General features: G+C 40.6%; 1 long non-coding RNA gene across 4 annotated transcripts; it reads right to left on the reverse strand.

The window, feature by feature from the left end:
• Nucleotides 1–352: 352 nt before the first annotated feature.
• Nucleotides 353–11,768, reverse strand: LOC120404971. Of its 4 annotated transcripts, none has more exons than XR_005598293.1 (4): nt 11,695–11,768; nt 4,120–4,307; nt 3,257–3,287; nt 353–3,101 (listed from the first exon to the last, which is right to left on the reverse strand). It is a non-coding gene; the product is annotated as an uncharacterized LOC120404971 (long non-coding RNA). The 4 variants fall into 4 exon arrangements; XR_005598294.1 differs by lacking the exon at nt 11,695–11,768 and adding an exon at nt 5,629–5,689; XR_005598292.1 differs by lacking the exon at nt 11,695–11,768 and adding an exon at nt 5,619–5,653.
• Between the last annotated feature and the right edge of the window lie 597 nt (nt 11,769–12,365).

The raw sequence follows: 12,365 nt of genomic DNA on the forward strand, positions 1-12,365 counted from the left end.
ATTACGAGCTCTCTGATAATTCAGTTATTTGATATGTGTTCTATAGCAAATTAAAATTTAACAGTTAAAATTCACCATATTTTTCATGCTATCAACAGGTATAAAACAGCTGTTCATATATCACTCCAGTTAATTGCTGTTATCCATTGTTTCCTCAAATGTAACAAATTAGAACCAAAGCCTTGAATAGAGCTTTGGAAGTAAGTGAAAATTATACATAGTTACCACTAGATGGAGCTAATGATTTTCTAAATTATTCTAGGTAGATACATTTATACAGAATTGCAAAATGATTATGATCACTGTTGCAGTCGTTAAGTGGAATGTGATAATTTAAATCACCTGTTGCTTGTATGATCCCATCATCTATTCTTTTAATTTTTTTTACAATTTTATTAAATTTTCCCTCATGAAAATTACACAATTTAATACAATAATGCCTGAGAACCAACCAGGAGTGGGTCCCCATTGTGCTAGTCACTGTACAAAACACAGAGTAGCTGACAATCTCTGCTCCAAAGAGCTTACAGCCTAAATATACAAGACAAATCCCAGAGTGGGGGAAGGAATATATTACACAAGCAGAGTGAACAATATGGTGGAAGCAAAGGGCATGTTATTTCCATTGTGGGGGTGGGAGGGAAGCGGGTAGTTAGAAGGGGATAAGCTAAATGGAAAGAAAATTGAAGGGAGAAAGGACACTGAAGGACAGGAAGGTGAGGAGGACAGGGCAGGGCAGATTTAGGTAAGAGGGGCAGGCAGGTGTGGATTGAAGATGAGGTAGAGAGACTGTGAGAGATGGGTGGATGGAGGGTTAGAGAAAACACCCAATCAGTACAGGGCAGATGAAGTTCATCATTTCTACAGAATTTGTAAACACACCTATTAAATTCTATATCTGGGATATAAGCCTCCATTCACTTCTATAATGAATAGACATTTTATCTAAATTCATTATTTTTAAAAATAGGAAGTCATTTTTAGAAGAGTAATTTCTGTAGAATCCTATTGCTTTAACCTTATTAAATTCTGAAGGATTTTTCCATGAGGGCATTATAATGTGAAACATGAAAATAAATATAGCCACAATCATACATTTTAAAGTGGTGTTATACACAGGTCTGAAAAGCAAATTGTAATTATGGGGCTCCATGATTGCCAATAACTGAAATAGAATGGTCAGTATAGAAGTAAAAAGATGCTGTCAAGTCCCACAAACTTCATCTGAGATCTTAAAGTCAGGCTGCATTATTTTCAGCTAGGGCATCATGATTAATAGAAGATTTTGCACCTGAAACTTAGTTTTGTTGACGATGCGCTAACCAGAAAAGAAGCCAGCTTGTTTTCCTAGGGCATTGTCTGAAGTAATAATGGGTATAAAAAATACAAAAAAGCTTATTGCTGTCAAAAACCATCACCCAATGTGATGCATATCCTGACCTGTGTCCGATTCATGGGCAGTGTTCCCTGGCCCTCTGCTATCAGACCCAGCTCAGCAGCATGTATCTGGGATGTAGCTGCTGAACCCTTGTCACAGTGGTTGGAGTCTGAGACTCTATGCTGCAGATATATTATGGTTTCTTTTTGTGCATGAGCAGTAGAGGAGAGGAAGGAGCTCCCTTTACACACTCCCCCCTATTAGCTCAGACTTAGTTTGGGTTAGAGTTTGCAGGAGAAAACCACTTCAGTTCTGGCAAAATGAGTGAAACTGCATCATTTGAAAACGGAAGTCTTTCACCATGTTGCACCACTAGTGGACAAAGCTATTAACAACACTGAATTTCTTAATTAGCTCTTCATCATGCTGTTATTTCATCTTCTCTTTAATAATAAAATCCAGTAATTCTTAATGTTTCTCTTTCCAGGTCAACTGCTTAATGCTTTTAGAACTTTATTTCATACTCCAGTTTTAACTATTCATTTATTTTAATACAGCAGAACTTAACATTACTCTTGCTGTAAATTAAATAAAATGTAATTTTGGGATTTGTCTTATTTAACATTTTTTAAAAAAAGCACTCTTTGGAGCAATTAATTGCTTAAATAGTACCAGGAAAATAAGATAAAACTGAGGAAAATACAGCTCGAAAGTCTATTAGTGAACATGACAGAAATGTGTTTTTGTATTGCTATTTGAACAAATACAATACCATAACATTAATCTTTAATTATCCCTAGTAAAGAACTGAAAATACTGAATATAACACTTTTCCTTTATTTAAATCTCATTCTTTTTGCTTCCCTTCATCTTTTATATCTGCTGAAAGAAATTTAACCAAAAAAAAAAACAGCAAATAAAAGCAGAATAGAAAAGCAGATTTTTCTTGAGTCAAAGAGCCTACACTTTATTACATAGTCTAAAATCCTGGGTATATTATTCTTGCAAAATATTCTCATACATTCCAAATGTTCATTTCAAACCTATTTATACCCAGTGAAGTGTATGATTTTTCTATTCAGGTTGCTGAAAGCCACATTGAGAATTTATCTAAATTCAGCTAATTATGTTTGGTCAAGTATTGTCCTAGGCACAATTATTCTGCAGACTCTAAATTCATGTTCTTTTAATTAACTATTGCTGCAGGGCCTTAGGTTTAAAAATACACAGTCTAATTACTTTAATACACACTGATGTAGCTAAGACCATAATAGTTTGTGGTGTCTCTTCACATCTAAATAAATAGATGGGTTTATGCAACAATTCTATCCTAAAGAGGTAAAACATGAACAAACAAAGTGGAACATTTCAGAATCAGTAACTTGTATGTCAGCGCAATTTTGTAATGTTTACAACTTTATTTTTAAACCACAGGTAGGCTCTGATAGTCAGCCTATATTGTGTATCTGATGAGACAGTCATCATATGAGCTGCTTGGTTTCACCACCCAATTAATTTCTAAGTTATACCACATGGAATTGACATGTCCTCTTTATGCATTCATAGCTGTGATCAAGAGCTTGAATGGCTCAATAATCCCCACCTGTGAAAAAAGCTCTCTCCTTTGTAAAGCCAGGATATGTGGCAGAATAGAAGCAGGCAGAGTTTTCACACCTCCTCTTGTCAGTCGAGATGATTCAGTAGGCAAGGTAGGCTGTGTGCCCTGTATCAATACAATTACATAATCAGTACCTGTAAGTTAAATCACTCCTCACACCCACTAGTACAAATATGACAATAAAGCTATTCTCATTTTTTTTGCATTGAAAGTAATTATATATAGTTTAAAAACTATAGCTTCAAGCTTTCTTTCCTTACCTAAAACTTTTTGTTCTCCAGAGACAATACTCTGAAAAAAGAAAGCATGCATATCTGATGAGGTACAGTATGTAATTTTTTTTACAGGAATATAATAAGGCAATAAAAAAATCAGTAGGAAATTCTTTGATTAATTAATTGATGGTCCTGCAAGTGCCAGCAGGGATTCTATAAAAAAGATCTCTGATTGAGGGCTAGTTGCACAATGCAAACATCAGTAAGGTAGCCATATAAAGATTCTTAAAGTGAAGCACTGGTAAACTTAAAGATACTTATTCTTATGGATAAACTGCAAGACAGCGTAATAATCAGATCTTTGAACTAATTCCTTGTTGTGACACAGGTCCATTGGCAGACCCCTACTCCACATCAGCAGCTATTGTCAGGCCTGACATACTTACTATTCCTAACACACTGTTGTCATAATTTGTATCTAAAAGGTGTCATGTAAGATATTACTGGAAGACTAATAAATTACCAGTCATTAATATTCTTGCTTGATGTATGGGATGTGTACAAAGAATTTTATATATGTGCTAGAATTATGTTCTTAAAACATGTTTAGCAAGCAACATAAGCACAGTCTGCCCTAGATAAAGGAATGTATTTGCTTGTCTGTCTCTGCCTGGTCAGACAATGAAGGGCTATTTGCATACAAGATAAACAAAGCTAGCAAGCAGGGGAGAAGACAGCATGGCATCTACAACCCAGCAGGAGAGAGAAACCTTATCTGGGCTATAAAGACAAGGAGTCTGAACCTCAAAATGATAAGCAATTGAATCAACTGATTGTATACAATATTACTGTATTATAAAAATATCAATATATGCATTAACAAAATATGAGAAATTATGAATACTCACTTATATTATGCTTTAAAGTATGTGCCTAAAGGTTAAAGGGAGTTGATAAACAGGTTGTCTTCCAGACAGGTGGGAAGCTATTTACTTGTCTCCAGCAAAATTAATTAAGGTGTGACTAAAAACATATGAACCAGCAGGGAGATGGGAAATCCACAGGAAGGGAAGAACAGCATGAGGCTACCCTGCATCTGGAAACAAAACAGTAAGTTTTAGAAGATAAGGAAGGAGAAGAAGCCATTTCACATCTATCACTAGACAGACACCAGACGCTAGAGCTTTTGCAAGCAGAGGAAGTTGGGCCCTTCAACCAAGGAGGTTGAAGTCTCTGGGAACTGAGTATATGTGACAAAGCTTCTTAGGCTAAGATCTTTCACCTAGGAAGAGAAAGGAAACCATCACCTTGTACTTCCATGGAAGGCCTTGACTGAGAAAAAGGTCACCTATAGCTAGAAAGAAAAAGATTGGCAAGAAATCTCCCTTCAACCAAGGTTGTAGCGTGTTAAGTTCGGTCTTAGCCACTAGAAAGCATATTTTTACTTTAGTTTGTTTGTAACCCATTTTACTTTACATTTCTTCTGTTTAGTATGACTTAATCCATGGTCTTTTGTTAATAAACTTGTTTTACTTTTAATCTAAACTAACCCAGTGCTGTGTTTGTATTGAAGTGATTATTACTTCCAGTTAAAGCAATAAGCTGTGCTTTGGTCTCTTTAAAGGAACAACAAACCTTATTAATTCTCTGAGAGTTCCAGGAGTGGGTTGGATATTTCAGGACAGATGGTTCTGGGGAAATTTAGGTCAGGGGGTATGCTGGAGTTACCCTGGAAGTAGTAACCAAGGCTAGTGTGTTGCAGGCAGGTTGCTGGGGTCAGAGCGCTGAACCATGGATGCACAGCACACAGACACTCAGGGAACTGCATGCTTGTCTGCTAGCTGTTGGTGTCCCAGCTGCTGTGAGCCACAGCAGCAGAGCATTTAAGGCACCCAGGAGTACAAGGCAGGCAGTGACACAACCTTTCACTGGTCTGGGTTGCACCCCAAAATGTGACACTTGTACAGGTTCTTGACAAATCAAGGGATCTGGTAATGCCACATAAAGCCTATTATTATATCACTTCCCAGTACCCGCTGTGACAAAATGCTGTTACCATCTGATGGCTCTGATACAGCCTATGTGAAATAAGCTTTTCTCAATAAAGTGTATAAATACCTTATCACAAAAACAACCACATGCAAACAGGCACCCTTATCAACCTGTTGTACAAATGGGTCCATACACCAGGTTGTCACAGTGGCTCTACTCACTATAATTCTCCCCTTCTGGGGCATCAAAATCTCTCAGGATCCACTACTACATAATGAAACCACTGCTCACTGGCTGGGACAACCCCGGCCCACCCTCTATACTGGGTTCTAGCCCAGGAACCCTACAACAAGCAAGCAAGGTCTGAAAAGTCCAGAATTTTACTGCTGTATCCCTGGACTACTTCCTACCTTACCATCTCTCACCCCAATAGTGACTGCAATTTCCCTCTCTGAAGCCCTCTTCTACACTCAGCTTGTGGGCTTTATACAGGCCTCTCCTGTTCGTGTCCAGCGGAGCCGCATTTCTAATTAGCCCTTTCTCTCTGGCTCCTCCTTCAGGTGCAGCCTAGGTGGTTAACTGGCCCACCTAGCTGCTTAACCTCTTCAGAGCGTGTGTGGGCTGGACACCCCATTGCACAGACAAAGTCCAAATTCACCATCTTCTTAATTAATAAAGAAAAAATAGTAAAATAACAAATAATATCTTAACTCTTTTCTGCAGACTTAGCTGCTACTAGGGTTCCTTCTTTAGAACTGCACAGCCCACACCCTAGATCTTCTCTCCCTCAGAAAGCCATTCCCATCTCCCTTGGATCATGATGAGATCATGGGTCATCTGTCTCACAGTGTCAGCAAAACCCACTTAACCCTTTTGCAGCAGAATCAACACCTGTTTATAGTGTGGAGTATTTCAGGCAACTGCTACCAGCCTGTTACAATCTCTCTGCTTCTGAGACACATGCCCATGATGTGAGCTCTGTTTTTTTCTCTCCACTACATACCCCCCTTGGGATCCAAATCACAATGACTTCTCTGGTTTCCAGAGGACTTGCAGTCTGGAACATATCCTCTTCTTCAGTCAAGAGTCTTTCTCTTTACTCATTGGAGCCCAGGAGACACTTAAGATGTGCCCCATTTTGTCCTATAACATATAGCCAGAACAACTTGTGGAGTGAAAGGGAAGGATAAAGCCAGAAATCCCCATAGACAAACTCTGCTGGCAAGGCACTCTATCATACTAAGCCAATGTTTCAGAGAATGCCAAGTCCACTAGGTAGGCACATCTATACAGTCTATTTTGTACAAGTTCTGTGAGCCCCAGATCCTATGGCCTCCACAAGATGATTTTGAGGGGTTTCTGGCATCGGTTGAAGGGGAAGAGCCCTTGGGAGCAGCTGAGAAAGATGCAGAACTGGTGATTCCAAGAGTAGAATCACCCTGGAATGGAAAGTGACATGGAGTTTGCCAGGTTTGGATATATGGACAAGGCATAAACATCTTATTTAAATACGTAAGAGTTTCTGGTCCAATATGAACCTATAAAGGAATTACTCAACGAGGGGAAATAATAAGATGAGGAATAGGCTGTGAGGCGGAGAGAGGAAATCTTAGCAACAATGCAGTGAAATTTGTGCTATCATTGAATGAAGTCTGAAAATGAACAATAGAATGAATACAACATGCCTTTTTAGAATGTAATTAAGCAAGTTCAACTTATTTTACATTTCAATGTGCTGCAGAATTTTGTATTTAAAACACATTGCTGTACTGTAGATGGGATGGAGGGTGGGGAGTAAGATTGGAGGTTTTAGGGATGTGGGGCTTTTGATACCTGGGAAAGTATAAGAGATTGGTTTGCATTACAGGAAAGTTCACTGCCTGGCCACTTATGCTAATATGAGCATCAGTGAAAGTTAATATTAACATTAATATTGCCACTTTTAGGGGTCAGAGTTAACATCCCATATTAGATGAATGGGGGAAATTAAAATATCTCAGAGCAACAGTTTAAGGCTGTCTGCAGAGTCAAGCAGACAACACTACATTGGTTGCTTTCAGTTCAAACTTGGAAAGTTTTCTGCACAACCAGAAGAGCTAGAATTTTTCTTTTAAACTTAGTTTCTGGAATAAAATTTTGGTGCAAAAGGCAGATTTCATGGCTGATGAACCTCATAGTACATGGGTTCTGGTACTGGCCAACTGGTTCTTACCAACATAAATTAGAAATTGCATGACTGTAGCATTACTGGGCATCAGCTGGCCAAATGGTGACTAGTGTCCGTTAAGGCCCTTAGGCTGCAATGAGTTCTGCATAGGCAGATACTGTGAAGCCCCATTTCCTAGACCTGCTAAACCTAGCTATAAGTGAACCTTTATTTTAGAATCATTCTTAAACAACTTGTCACATGACTTTTCCGATACTTGGTGTTGTCCATATTCACATCAATATGTAATTAGATTCTAGCTGACAAAATCTACTCAGTGTTTTGTACACAACGCTCAAATCAACTATTTCCCCTCTGTGATGGAATACGTATGAATAGGTAGGTTTATCTACTTTGTGGCCGATTAAGTGGGTTTCTGCCTTGAAGGCAGGTATTTCTCCTGATCCTAGACAGAATTCATGCACAAATCAACAAAATTTTAGGTCACTATGTTTGTGCCAACTCTTATAGGATATGCAGGTTTTCTAAAACATTTGTTCCCTTGGGACTGGACTGTGAAGGGGGTAGACATTCTTCAGTTTGCCTAACACTGCAAAACCCACAGAAGTGGCCTTCTCCATATTTAAAGTTGAAGTAATTTTCAATTTCAGTATCTGTTCATCGTTCATTTATTTATTCTACAGTGAACCATTGGCATAAGAATACAAATGAAGTTCCTTTTAAGATGGATTCCTGATTGATTGATTAATGTTGCAAGAGAAAGAAGTCAGTGATATTAAATAGCAGGTTTTTTGGTGTGCAGTGCAGGTGATATTTATGAACACATAGTAGGTGTGCATAACTGAGTATGTTTGTGTGCATGCAAAGTGGTATTTTATGGAAGAATGTGAGGAAGGTTGTCATGGAGATTAAAAGCCTTGAAGTGCTATTCATTGGTGCTAGTTATGGTTGCTGGGCACAAGGATATTAGTTCTAGCATCTTGAATCTTCCGTTGTTGTAAAAATAATTACACTTTTATCTTCACTGCAAGGGCTACTTTGTAGGATAAATAAATACAGGTACATAGACCCATCTAACTTCAAGGTGAATACAGTAACCTTATGACCCATTTTGGATCAAAATTGTGGTTGTAGTTTCTGGACCATTAAAATCCTTGTTCATCATTGCATAGTCATTCAGGCAGTTTACAAGGTGTCATTACAAAATGTACAGAATTAGCACTTGCAGCAAAAGGCACAAGAAGAAGAACAAAAAGGTATCAACATTCTGTATGGACACTGGTAAATATAAAAGGTCTCTTTAGAAGGAAAGAAAATAGAAATGAAGAACTTGTAATGTGTTTTGTTGGAAAATGCTTGAAATAGAGTATTTATATAAAAATTCCAGCATCACTTAGAGTTCTGAGTAGAAAGTTAAGCAATTTCTGGCACTTTTTTCTTGACTGATTAGAGAAAAATGATATTGACAAGTTTACCTCTATGAGAAACTCTGTACAGGGACACTTATGTTTGGCAGAATCAGGATGGCTAGTTTTTCAGCCAATAAATCAATAGATAAAATTGCAACATAAGCTTCACACATACACAACACAACACAGATATTGAGTGAGTAATACAGTTTTCAAAACTGACTTGAAGTGATGACTATTAACTAGAATTATATATATATTTATATTTAAACTGACACCACAGAACTCTTTTGAGTCTTGACAGATATGTGGAATATTTAAATGCAGTAATTGCAGTTACCAGACCTCTTGGGATTAAGCTGCTGGAGAGAGAGTGACATTTTGCAGAGAGAAAAATGAATTTATAATGTGAAAAAAAGCTAAAATGAGGTTATTCCATATCTGTTTATATCCATTCAGAAGGAAAAAAGTGTACATAGTCATTAATGCTCTGTAGTAACATGCCTTGCTTAAAACAGCTTACTATAGTGTTTTTTTTAAAATGTTATTGGTATTTATGTTTCATGAAACAGCATAGTTTGAATATTAGCCAAATCAGAAAAAAAAAATCAACTGTTTCAGTCTTGCATTCCTGCTCTGGGTGCTGAATCTGTGCCACTTACATCTGTATTAGCTAAGAATAACTCTCAAATTAAATAGATCTAAAGGAGTGAGGGGAAAAAATGATGCAAGAGACAGCAATGCCAGTTCCAAAAAATGTAGCCCAGGTATTTTCTGGATAAATGATGTGCCTTTCAGTTAAAAGGAGGAGTTATTCTGTCAGATTCTTTTTTAAAGACATATCTTCAGTGGAAACACAGCCTGCTAATGCTTATCCGAGGTTTCCATATTCTTCTTCGAGAGATGTCCCTGTGGGTGCTCCACTCTAGGTGTCGGTGCGCCCCTGCGCCTTTGATCGGAGATTTCTGCAGCAGTACTCGTACTGGCCATGCATGCTCAGAGCCCGCCCCCCCCCACCCCTCCGCTCTGAGTATACCTCTAGTGAGCATGCGCGGCTGGTTCCCTCAGTTCCTTCTCTACCATCCCCGGCTTGAGACGGAGCTCAGCAGATCCGTTAAAGAATTTCTTTCCTCATCTTAAAATTACTTGTAGTTAGCTAGTTTCTTGTTAGCTAGTTGTTAGTTAGTGTTACTTACCCTTTTTTTTCCCTACCGTTTAAAAAAAAAACATTTCTCTCAGCCGCAGCCGCTTCAGACATGCCTGGCTCCACAGGCTTTAAGTGCTGCTCCTCCTGTAAGGAAGCTATCCCTCTTTCGGATGGACATTCGCAGTGCATAAAATGTTTGGGGGAGACCCACATTCCCCAAAAATGTGCTCACTGCACTAAACTAAGCTCCAGAGCGCGAAAAGACAGGGAGCTCAAACTTAAACTTATTCTACTTCAAAAATCCTTAGGGTCAGCCTCAGACCCTGGAACGGACTCTGCCTCCGCTCACCGCCACAGCTCTCCTGCTTCTAAAAAGCAGAAGAAAACAGCAAAAAGAGGGCACCTTCTGTCAAATTCAAAAGAAGCCCTCAGACACAGAAGATCCACGGTCTCCTTACCTGTGCTCCCCCACCTGAGCACTTTTGACGAGCCGGGCTCCTCCAGCACCGCGCTAAACCCGCCTGTGCTTGCGGCAGCAGCGCGTAGCTCCGGTGCCGAGGCAACAGGCCTTCAGTTGCCTGCCTCGATTATGGCACCCATCGGCACCGCGACGAACACGGTGCCGACATACCAGGACCCCATGAGGCACCGCAGCCTGCTATTAATAGCGCGGCACCGGCTCCGGCACCAGCATTAACAGCGCTACTTGGCACTGAGCCAAGACTTAGAACTCCGGTGCAAGCCCGGGTTCCCTCACAGCAATTCTATCAGCCTTCACCTTCAGCTGCCTCAGCGCTGCCGTTTACCCAGTCAAGTGACCTCTTAGTGTCACCTATGCTGCAGTCACCCTTACTTAAAGACTGCTTCTCCCTTACGAATGATTCAGGGTCCGAACAGCCTTCTTCCAGTGAATCCAAACCCCTATGACCAGAAGGCGACAGTACAGATATCAACCTTACCACTGTCCACGCTACCATATACTCAGCATTTCACAAGATCTCAGGATCAACAACAGCACCACCAATGCCAGAGATCCAGATATCAGCGGCATCGCCCCAATTCTTCTGGGGCTCCCCAACTTCCTCCAACTAATAAGCAGATTTGAACCTTTGGTTGAGGGTCTCGTAAACATCATCTCAACTTCAGCGTATGCACCGCATACAACTATCTTTGGACACCGCCTACAGCCATTTTTGCTCCAATGGCAGAATGTTACCACCGACAAGTGGGTTCTAGAGGTCATCACAACTGGGTATTCTATCCCCTTCCTCTCCTTACCTCCCACCCACACTCCCTCCCCATCCCTCTTCAGGGACCCCTCTCACGAGCTACACCTCCAGCAAGAAGTACAACATCTCCCTCATCTGGGGGCTATCGAACTTGTGCCCGAATGCCACAAGGGGAAAGGGTTCTACTCCCATTTTTTTTAACAGAAAAGAAAACTGGAGATTGGTGACCGATCCTCAACCTCAGGCGGCTCAACAAATTTATCAAAAAGCAAAAGTTCAAGATGATGGTTACTCTCACCACCATAATTCCAGCCCTGGAGCAGGGCGATTGGTTTTCAGCCCTCGACCTACAAGATGCCTATTTTCACGTCACTATCCACCCGGCCCACAGATGTTTCCTTTGTTTTACCCTCGGCTCAATGCATTTCCAATACAGAGTTCTACCCTTCGGCCTTTCCACTGTCCCCTGAGTTTCCTTGAAGCTCCTAGTGGTAGTCACTGCCTACCTCAGGAAAAAAGGGGTCATAATATTCCCTTACCTCGATGATTGCCTTCTCAAGGCCTCTACGTTCGACAAAGCCCTCCGCTTCACACAACTCACCATTAATTGCTTCCAGTCTCTGGGCCTGCAAATAAACAGAAGCAAATCCATATTAAGTCCTACCCAGCACCTGGAGTTTATAGGAGCGAGCCTCGACTCCACAACCAGTATGGCATCTCTCCCACCCAACCGATACAATACCATAAAACTGCTGGCTACGAGACTTCGCGACAGCCCCCGGGCCACCGCCTGAGACTGCCTCCAACTACTAGGGCACATGGCCTCATGCACCTTCGTGGTCCAGAATGCACGTCTCTACATGAGGTGCTTCCAAGCTTGGCTGGCCACGGTTTACAAACCAAACGTGCACTCGCTAAACAAACCCCTGGCCATACCCTACCGAGTCAAAGACTCTCTCCTATGGTGGACAGTCCCTTCCAACCTCTGCTCTGGAGTCCCCTTCCTCCAGACCTCCCCAACTCTGATAATGGCGACCGATGCATCTTTCACTGGCTGGGGGGCCCACATCTCTCACCAAACAGTCCACGAGCTATGGTCTCCCTCCGAGATAAATGTTCTAGAACTTCGAGCTATACGAAATGCCTGCCGCCACTTTCTGCCACTAATCAAGAATCAACATGTATGCATAATGACAGACAACATTGCCTG

The sequence above is a fragment of the Mauremys reevesii genome, linkage group 4 (genome assembly GCF_016161935.1).
Source record: "Mauremys reevesii isolate NIE-2019 linkage group 4, ASM1616193v1, whole genome shotgun sequence".
NCBI classification, from domain to species: domain Eukaryota; kingdom Metazoa; phylum Chordata; order Testudines; family Geoemydidae; genus Mauremys; species Mauremys reevesii.